Source organism: Chrysemys picta, chromosome 4, assembly GCF_011386835.1.
Source record: "Chrysemys picta bellii isolate R12L10 chromosome 4, ASM1138683v2, whole genome shotgun sequence".
NCBI classification, from domain to species: Eukaryota; Metazoa; Chordata; order Testudines; family Emydidae; genus Chrysemys; species Chrysemys picta.
Window position 1 is genome coordinate 113,355,166 of NC_088794.1, and position 11,319 is coordinate 113,366,484.

Consider the following 11,319-nt stretch of genomic DNA (forward strand, 5'->3'; position numbering starts at 1 on the left):
TGGTAGGGGATCTCTGTGGCCCCTGGGTAGTTTGGGGGTGGAGGGTTGCTGGAGTCCCGCTCCATTAGCCCCTCTAGCTGGGGCTGTTTCTTTCTCCATCATTGCTTGTTCCTAGGCCCCGGGGGTTCTGCACCGGTCTCATTGAGGAGCCGCCTTCTTGCGAGGGAGCCTGGCCAGGCACCAGTGGTGTTGTGGGGAGGCCTGGCCAGGCAGGTGCTTCTCCACAAATCTTCCGCCACGTGGTTAAATAAGCCTCCACCAGGCTTGAATGTCAGTAGTGGCCTTAATGCCAGAAATAACCAGCTTCAAGCTCTTGCTGGAGAGAGGGCCAGTGATCGGATAGGCTGCAGGGAAGCCTAGATGAAGAGGCAGCCTTTAAAGGTAACTTGGATCAAAGGTATTCAGGGCTTTGCAAATAGCGACCAGCAGAGGGAGCCAGTGCAGAAGCACAGCCCAGTTCAATATGCTTCTGCCAGACCACCCCAATCAGAAATACATGGCTGCATTCTGGACTAGCTAGAGCTTCTGAGTGACTTTCCTGGTTAGTGAAAATTAAAACTGGGCATAGAATGGAAGAAGGGAGGACCGAGGTATCTGAGAGGAGGGGGCATAATAATATTTCTGATTAGGTGATTTGTGATGGGTTTAATATCATTTAAACAGATCAAACATAATTTAGTAATAAATAATGTGTTACACTATTTTGTGCCACTTGATCCAATATCCATGTCTAATCTTTCTCTACCCAAGAAAAGTAAACTTACCGTGAGCAGCCCCATAAATAATATTTAGACCTAGGGCTGCAATAGCCCCTCTGTCATAAGAAGTACTAATGACTTTAACCTTAGAGTTTATCTGCCCATAAAAATGTAAACAGTCTATCATACTGATACTTTGTTCTGAGATAATTACAGTTAAATATAAGAAAATGTGGATTAATGCCAGGAATATGTTCATTTTTAGGATATTTTACCTTAACCACACAAAAGACTTTGGGAGTTCAAATATAAATCTCCCCAAAATAAATGAGGCAACTAAAGTCTGGTTAGTATTGTCTCTGTCACTCAGTTTGAAAATAGAGAGGCTTTTTTTGTGTGCATTAGAATGTGACATGATTATGGTGCTGGCTAATGCAGCTAGGGCTAAAGAGCTACTCAGCATTTCCATTATAAACACTTTTTTTAAAGAGCAATAATTTGCCCATCAAAATTCATTTGCTGTGTGACATAACTTTTCACACATAAAGATCTTCTCTTCTGTCTGTCCTGTCTTCCAAAGCTAGGGTCTTCTAGAAAGAAAAAATTGTAGTGCCACATTTTCAACTTCATAAATAAATTATTTTGACAGGAGTGCGTAAAAGCTCAGATATATAGTACTCTGTTGAATAGGTCACTATCCTGCACTTCTTGTCCCTGCATCATGAAGAAGGGATCTGGCAAAATGAAGACATTATAAGTGAGAGTAATGGGTCTGGAGTGAGGAGCAGCATACTGGAAGACAAGTGGAAAATCAGTGTACCCCTTTTCAAACAAAAAAAAGAGTAATCCTGTCCAATATTGTCCTGTAAATTTAACTTCTGTCCATAAAATGATGAACAAATAGAGAATAAAATCACAAAACCTCTACTACCCTTACATTGAGCATTGCCCTACTCCACAAGTAGTCCTACTCAAATCAGTGGGACCACTTGCATAGTAAGATATTAATCAATGCAAGTAAGAATGGCAGAATCTGGTCTCTGGAGAGTAATGGAACTATGATTAATAAGAAGCATTGGCAGTGAATACAGAATAAGTCTTGTCAAACAGACCTGTTTGCTTTAAAAATAAGCGAATAACAGGAATTATTTACATTAGAATATGTTTGGGTTTTGGTGAAGAATAGTATTCTATGCTATGTCCCACAAAATCTTAATTGAAAGATTAATTCAAATTGATTTGGATAGGAAGACTCATATGGATGGATCCATTGATAGGAACAGTCTTATTTAATTTCTTCATTGATGATCTTCAAAAGGGACAAGACACCATGTTAATGACGTTCGTAAATGTTACTAAATTGAGGGAACTGCAGATGGTACCAATGACAGAGAAATGAAAAGTATCTAGAAATATAGAAACAGAATGAAATTCAACTTGGGAAAATGTAGCTGATATAATACACCTGGTGGAAAATTATCCTAAAACGAGACACTGAATGGGAAGAAGAAATCTGGGAAGCAGGTATGGGTGAAAGAGACCAAGATGGTGAGGGTTTACAGAAAAGCAGACAGGAGTTGCAATGTGATATGGCTGCAAAAGTTTTGTGCTGCACCTATTGAGGCACCACATCCCAAAGCAGGGAGAGATTAGTTCCTCTCTATAAAGCTGTAATGCAACATGAAACCCCCCTGATGCTGTTTATACAAAATCTCACAGGTTAGTTTGTACATGATTCAACAGCTCAAGGGCAAAGATACCTCAAGATGATGAACTATAGAAAGAAAATAAGAGAGAGAGAAAACTACCAAGGAGATGAGATTACATTTTGTGAGAACTGTTCAGTAGCAGCTCTTTCTGTGTAACAATTCCCAGGAGGAAGTTATTCAACATCTAAATCACTAGTATCAGAAAATGAAATAATACAAATCAAATGAGGCCTCAAGGAAAGAACAGCTCTCGCAGGCATCAGCTCTGTGTGTGACCCTAGCAGCCATGAGCATTGGGAATGCTACCCAGCTACCATCAGTCCCATGACAAAGACTGTTTGGGCAACATTGAAAATACAGGGGTAAGCCAATGAACAGTTTAAGATGAAAGATGACAGACCATGCTGACCACTTGCAACACAAATGAATACAACCATTTTATTGTTGCAACAAAATCTCAGGATCAGCTGTTTCAAAGGTCACGGAACGGGCCAACACAAAGCATAAGACAAAACACCACTCATTTGTCATTTGAGAGCCACACAGCTCATCTGTTATAAACCGAATGAAAAACATTCTTCACAATGTAATAATTCACTCGGATGCAAATTCTCATAATCCTGTAAAACACGTGTTTCAAATGACAAAATGTAACAGACATCTATCCACCCCAGCTGGCAAAAGGAGATGCACCAAAAGATAAGCAAATAGCTGTGCAAGCCTTAGGCCTGGTCTACACTTAAAAATTAGACCAAACAAGCTATGTCACTGAGTTCTGTGAAAAATTTTGCACCCTGTCTGTTGTAGTTAAGTCAACCTATTTTCCCCTGTAGATATGGCTAGGTCAATGGGAGAATTCTTCTGTCAACCTAGCTACTGCCTCTCAGAGAGGTGGATTAATTACTTTGACAGAAAACCCCCTTCTGTCAATGTAGGAAGTGTCTACACTACAGCAGCACAGCTGCAGCACCATAGTTGTGCTGCTTTAGCAGTTGTATTGTAGACATACCCACTGTGTGGCTCGAGGGCTTGTCTCTCTCACCAACAGAAGTTGGTCCAATAAAAGATATTACTTCACCCACCTTGTCTTTTTAATATTCTCAAGAGTCAGATAACCCCAGCTACTATGCAATCCTCAGAGGCTATGTCTTCACTACTAAAAGATGTGGTTTTGTATTGAGAATAGCTGTTGTGATGTAAAATCCTAGCGAAGGCAAGTTGAGTTATACCTTGATATAGCTAGTGCAGGTTAACCCCATGCCCCTCTCCCTGCCTGGGCTTGATCTCCACTAGCTACATCAAGGCAAAAACTACAGTGCTTTATCTTCACTAGGATTTTACATTGAGATGGCTATGTAAATGGATGAGCATCATGGTACCTAACTTTTAGGTGCCTAGAAAATCACAGGCACACTACTGTGATCCACAAAGCCTGAATTAGGCACCTAGGTTTCTGTACAATGAATGGGGAGATAGGTGCCTTAGAATGTGATCCACAAAGCCACCACAGTAGGCAGGGAGCTGCTTAAGCTACCCAATGGGAGACACTGACAAGGAGAGTATGCTAAGCCCTGACCCTCTCTCAGAGAGGGGTGCTTAAGTACAGGTTGCGGGAAGTGCTCTCTGTGATCCATGAACCAGGGGAAGATAGGTGTTTAGCTCCCTAAGTTGTATTCTGGTATAGTAGGTGTACTGGGAGGCCATTTACTGGATTGGGCCCTTCAGGCAAGTTCACATACAAGTGGGGAGGGAGACCCCCTCTCTTATAACATTTAGTCAAGTGAAGAAGGTATTCATTCTGAATGTGGGAGGCCCCTCATTCAACTACCCCCCCCCCACCTCCAGAGCAGGAGAAAGGATTTGAACAGGGATCTGCTCCCTGTCAGGTGAATGCCATAACCACTAGGCTATGGAGTCATTCTAACTCTTTAGCCCAGTTGATGTGTCACACTGGTTGGAGTGTCTCATGACCATGAGTGCCAATCTCAGGACAGACTATCAAAAGGCAGGGCAGAAACCCCAGACTGGTTGTTTGTTCTATAATTGTTTCACCAATCCAATAAAAAATGTGAACTCCAAAAGCACTATAGCAGTTTTATCATGGAGTCACAGACAGTCTCCTTGGACATTCCAGTTTATCTTGCCACCCGGGTAAGTGATAGATGGTCACTTTACATCAAAAATCACATATATTTTTATAGTTACAGAGCAACCATTTATAACATGGGATACAGACATTATAAGTGGGATTAGTACATGAAGCATCCTACAAGTGTTCCATAAAATCTAAACACATTGTTTTAACTCTAATATCTGTTTTGATAACGCTAACACACAGGTAAGCAACACTGGTTTCCAGCTATGTATTTGTAAGGGTTCAGTGAGGCCGAAGGACCGTGGCCTGAGCTGGTACTTGGTCTGCCAGCATCACATAATTATAATTATTCTATTATTTAAATAAACTTGAACTTAAATAAGAGCAATTGAGGGAGACCCACAGCAGAATATGCAATAGCAAAGAGCTCTGGACACACCAGCTGGCCGGGTCCTAGAGAGCACTTAGAGCTCAAAGATGCTTCACATCAGGGCTGAGGTCCAGGCTCCATTAATACTTCTGAAAGTTTGGGGGGAGGACACTTGTGTTGAGAGTTTCATGGTGTACTTTTTCAACAGAAAACTCCATTCCCTTATACTGTGGCTCCCATCCTCCACCCCAGCACTGGGATTTGTGGAGAGGCTGAGGGACAAATCTCCCAAAATGCATGAGCCTGACTTAGGTGTGTAAATACCTCATTGTGCATGTGCATGGCAGAGTTTGCATGCATATGTGCTCATGTGCTTGTGTAAACTGCAATATATGCACACATCAGGGTTAGTGTATGAACTCTGGAAGGCTCCTGGCCCCGGTGACGTTGCCTATGTATTTCAGTAGGGCCAGGATTTCACTTTGGGGCTTTAGTCTCTTCATAGTTACGGTTCTAGTCTAGGCCTCATTTTCACATACTGACCTAGAACTCTGGAAACATTCTTGGCCTTAACATTTTTGCCACCACTCACAGACTATAGTAGATATTATTTCCCTTTTTACTTGTAATGCATTTCATTATTATTTGTTTTAAATTACAGGACTTTAAAAATTAGCCTTTTAAAAAATCTGGATAAATTACTAATGTTTTATGTCTAACATAAACTGGCTTCTGTGCCTTGTCAGTAGCAAAAGCTGACAAAAATGGCATTTTCACACATTAAACATTCTGTACATTTCTATCTATAAAAACAAAAATAGGCAACTTTTAATAAGAAAATATTAACAAGTTTATTAGCATCCTTAATCAATACAATTTAAAAAAAAGAGATAAGAGAACAAGTGAAACTAAAGAATCACCAACAGGCCTTTAATGATCCTTGATATCTATATCTATCTCTCTGTCTATCTACATATACACTCCAAATTGTAAATTTAAGTAAGTTATGCAACCCATATTCCTATTATTGGCAACTTTATCATTCCCCTTACCATGTGGTTTGTTCCACACCCTCCCACTACATCTTGTTCCAATTTAGACAGGAAGTGATTCAGAGCAAGGACAGATATGTTTGTGCAATTACAAGCAAAATGGCACTCCAATCCTGACTAGCACCTCTGGCCATTACTGTCATATAAACAAACCAGTTTCTCCTCACAAAGGCCAACATGTAAAATTTTCAACATGGTGCCACTCCATTCTTTAAAAGTGTAGATGTGAGAGGGGTTTGATGGGAAACACTATTAACATGTTCATAAGGCTCCTCCTGAGTTTTAAGTTTTCTGTGTGAGTCGTTCACGTTTGTGACATCTTGTGGTATAGGGTCATTGCTATGTTGTGACAATTTGTGATTTAGGGTCACAAATTGTCACAACATAGCAATGACCCTATACCACAAGATGTCACAAAAGCCTGGTTAGAGGCTTATGTCAAATATTTAGGTCATACTTAGTTTAGCTAAGTGGTTGTTTTACAGGCCTTGGGCCTCCGTTACAACATTAATTCTTATATTTCACCTCTATATACTAAATATACCTGGTATCTTTTATCCTTAGCTACACAGGGAAAGCTGCTAATCAAATGGACTCTGGCAAACATTGGACATAAAATTGCATGCACTGAGCGAGCCCCCTGTTCCTTATTGCCACTCTTCTGCTGTGACCTATAACTCTGGCGCTCCTAGTCTGTGCATTCCCAGTCTATGCAGAGCATTTTTGCTGTCCATGGTTAGCTTAGCAGCGCTGCTGGCAGCAGAGCTGATGTAAAGAGCAAAGACCTTGGACCTCAGAAGTCATTTTAGATAGTGAAGGTGGGAAACCAGGCAGGCCACATGATGATCAGAATGGCTTAATGTGTAAGTTATGTAATGACATCTTTAATCACGTACATTATACAGACAAGCCTCTACCCTTATGCAATAAAAAATACTTGTGTATGAAGACACACACAGATAATATTTTGTACAAAAGACAATCAACTGCAAGGTGGTTGGTCTTCCTCCCTGTAAGCTGCCACAAATATCCTCAGCCAAAATAAAATTTGAAATGTTGAGTCCTCACCATCTACCAGGATTTGAGTCTGGTGCAGGTTAAAGCTCCATGCCTTTCACTTCATGTACAGAAACTACTGCATGTACTGGATTCACTAGGAGAAGCACATTACATTGGAGCTGAAGAAAGGAATGTCCACTTAAAATGAGGGAAAAGCTAAGACCCTCCAACACAAAGGTTTAGGTCCAGTATTTCATAGGCTCATAGAGGTTAAGTCCACAAAGTACTATTACATCATCTAGTCTGACCTCCTGTATAACACAGGCCATTACATTTCACCCAGGTACCCCTGTATTGAGCACAATAACTTATGTTTGGCTAAAGTATATCTAGCAGTCACAGGAATCCAAGTAGAAATTGTAAATTCAGCAGGAAAATATAGGCACTTTTAACATCTACAACCCATCTATGTGGAATTAGCAAACAGGGCAGAAATCCAAGAGGCCTTTTCAGCAGGAGGTTTTATTCACATTTATTCTTTTTATTTATTATTTGTATAGTGGTAGCACGCAATGACCCCAACTGGAATCACTCTACCATTCTACAAGCACACAGGAGGACATCAACCATGCCCTGAAGAGTTTACAATTGCATCAAAATTTATACACCAAATTCTTTTCAGTACATAAAGACTTACACATACCCCTTTACACACTGAAAATAATTCATCTGAAATCTCTTTCTGACCCAAAGTTTTATCCACATATAACTTTATAACTGAAATCAGCTTAAGCTCCTAAAGTATCTTCTGCTTCTTTCTTCCTCTCTCTCCCTCTCCCCGTCCTCCAAAAGGAAATTTTCAGCTAAAAACTTTAGCTCAAAGTTAAGGTTGCCAGATAACCTAAATATTGCTTAAGCTATATGCCACGTATGTTAGTTAATTAAACAAAGTATGGAGATAATCTGTCACTGTAGTGCAGATATAGGATGTAATCTTTAGGTATTTCTAATTTGCATCTCACTATAATGTCCAGTTATAATATGAAAATTCATATTAAACCATCCAAATATCATACATACGTTGATCCTTTTTTCTCATTACTCGTTCTTTCTGTGCTAGGTGACTAATACCAGTTTAATATTTTTGGTATGGCAGGGAACTCAAGTATCCCATGCTTCTACAGTGCGTTTTGCTTTCTGCCCCCCTTCTCCCCTTTCCATCTCCCCTCTAAGGGGGAGTGTAACGATGCTGTTCTGGCGGGACCCAACTGAGTGCCAATTCAGGACAAATTGCTTAAACAGGGCAGTTACAGCCCAAGGCTGGGGTTTTTCCACCTCTAAGGCAAACCAAACCAGCCAGACTAAGAGGACTTTGGTCTCACCCCACTGACTAACCACAAGTCACACAAGCAATTCCCTTAGACACTCCAGTTTCCCAGTATCACCACCAGTGCCCCTCGTTATGGGGACAAATGGTTATGAAAACCAATACCCCAATAAAAGAAAAAAGGTTCTCCTGATCCCAAAGGATCAAGCCCCAGACCCAGGTCAATGTACAAATCAGAACCCACAAATCATGCTGTTGCCAATCCTTTAGAACTAAAATCTAAAGGTTTATTCATAAAAGGAAAAAGATAGAGATGACTGCTAGAATTGGTTAAATGGAATCAATTACATACAGTAATGGCAAAGTTCTTGGTTCAGGCTTGTAGCAGTGATGAAATAAACTGCAGGTTCAAAATCAAGTTACTGGAGTACATCCACAGCTGAGATGGGTCATCAGTCTTTTGTGTAGAGCTTCCATTCATAGCAAAGTCCCTCCAGAGGTATGAAGCAGGATTGAAGACAAGATGGAGGAGAGACATCAGCCTTTTATAGTCTTTTCCAGGTGTAAGAACATCCCTTTGTCCTTACTGTGGAAAATTACAGCAAAATGGAGTCTGGAGTTACATGGGCCAGTCCCTGCATACTTTGCTGAGTTGCAAGGCGTATTTGCCTTCTCTCAATGGGTCAATTGTATAGCTGATGGTCCTTAATAGGCCATCAAGCAGGCTAGGCAGAGCTAACACCAACTTGTCTGGGAAGTTTCCCAGAAGCATAGCATAAGTTTGAAATACAGACAGTATAGAGCCAATATTCATAATTTCAACTACAAAATTGATACACACATATAGACAGCCTAATTATAACCAGCAAACCATAACCTTGTCTTAGACACCTCATTTGACCCCCCTTTATACAAGATTTGGTGCCACTACAGGACTTTGGTTGCAACCATGTTCTATATGGTCCCAGTTCAAATCAATAACGTGACAAGGAGAGGCCTCTAAGGAAACGAGCCCAGAAGGATGCCCATGGTTGTTTTTGGGTAGGCAGAAGGGGGAGAGCAGCTGGGTATGATGATACATTTTTACAGAGGGTGGCGGAGGGGAAAAGGCAGAGAGCAGAGCAGGACCTGAATTGCTGTGCTCTTCACAGGCTAATAGGCGCCATGCTCTCCTTTTTACTCCCTGCTCCCCTCCTGTGAAAGATGCATCAGTCCGAAGTTTGCATGCCCTCCTTTCCCAACAGCAACTATCAGCTCCAGGGCACTTAAGTTCCCACTCTCAGAGGCTTCTCTCTGCTCATTAAGGGTAGAGGGAGAGAGGAGTAGAGCCTGAGGGCCTTGTGGGCCTTAGGAAGGCAAGTGCTGGTGGAGGCAGTAACAAAGGAAGCTAAAGATAGGGCCAGCCTAAACCAAGTGATTGGGAAGGGGAGTCCACCAACATTAAGTGAATTTGGGGAACCTTCGCAGGGACGATCCCTCTTTTTCCAAACCCTTATCTTTCCATGAGACGCCCAGCTAGGGACCTACTATCCTTGTCTCTAACAGATTGGTTTATTTGATTCACACAGCAAGAAAATGTCTTTAACATGTTTTAGTTAAAAACCATTATCTACCTCAGTTATGGCACAGCACACAACAAAACACAGGTGTTCCACATTGTGGTTATTTGTTACACATTTTGATGTCTTCTGGGAGATGTGTGATATGGTGTAGGATGTTAATTTCATAACAACAAATAGAGCAGCTGCAGTAGGTTCTCTGAACGGAGCATAGAATTTGCCCTGACATAGGAAGAGAGATGGAATATATGAGGCTATATCTGAGTTAAAGCAGTTCTAGGTAAAATGTTTATGTACTGTCTAAATAATGTAGTAATTGTTAGTCATGTTCCATTACAATGGGTGGTGGAAGATGCCTGGCAATGTCTGTCTGATGCAGTTTGCTTCAATAATTACATCTACTGGTGATGTGTTTGTCACAAGTAGAGATGGGCCAAGACCCAATTATCTGAATAGCTCAGCTTCAGCCCATTGCTCAGACTTGGGACAGAATTAACAAACCACATCAACTCCCTAAGAACTTTGAGGAGATCCAGACCCAAATCCAAACTATCCAGATGAGAGAACAGCTCTATCTAGTGATTATATACTTAAATGTATGCAGAGAGACTACACACCTCATCTGACAGGGCTGAGAATTTCCCTTCCTGAAATGTTGAATGGCAGTGCGGTCTACTGAGAGTTATTATTCCAATAGCAGCCACAGGCGTGAGCCCCATTGTGCCAGGCACTGTATAAATATAACAAATATGGTTGCAAGAGTACAGGATGAGAGGTCGTACTAGGTCACCTGGAGCCAACTCTTCTGGAGATGTCTGTAGTATGCACACCAGAAAGTAAGCTGCCATAGAAGTATAGATTTTTTTGTCTGCAACACCACTTAACAGGAGAGAATGGAAGCTCTCCTGAAAACACTAGTCTGAAATCCTTTCCTCTACTCCTGCAATGCCAGGGGTGTTCTAAAGAATGATGCAGCAGCACAGGTCATGAGGAGAGTTAGCAATTACCCATCTCACCATATGGGGCACCTGGAGAAATGGTGCAGGAATGGGTGCTCGCTTCCAGTACTACAGTTCCAGCGTCTCCCAGCAAGAGGTACAGGAGCACAAAAGGGGACACTGCCTGTATACAATAAGGAAATTGCCTAGTAGTCACTCCAATCAGTGCATATTTGTCACTCACATGGGGCAAACCCATGTTTGAGATTTAAAGTTCCCTCTGTAGAACAGACCTAAAGCTACCCCATTTCTCTTAATGAATAGGAATTAACTTGGACTGTATGTCACGGGGAAGCGACAATGAGATACCGAGCCTTTCACCTCCAGAGCACCAGCCCATGTCAGTTACCAGCTGAGAGTTATTTGGTGAAATCATTTGATGGTCTCAGTCCAGTTGCTTCACAAAAGATGGCCCCTACATGATCGGATGGCATAGTTAGCAGAGAGGGCAAGGATTTAATGAACCAGAGACACTCTCCCTGTTAGAGGTGGTCCTTCTAGGTCAGTGTGTG

General features: G+C 41.5%; 1 protein-coding gene across 2 annotated transcripts in view; it reads left to right on the forward strand.

Moving 5' to 3' along the window:
* Nucleotides 1-11,319, forward strand: part of BBOF1 (basal body orientation factor 1) — a 1,057,902-nt gene that overhangs the window by 959,222 nt on the left and 87,361 nt on the right. The gene's annotated exons all lie outside the window — the stretch shown is intronic.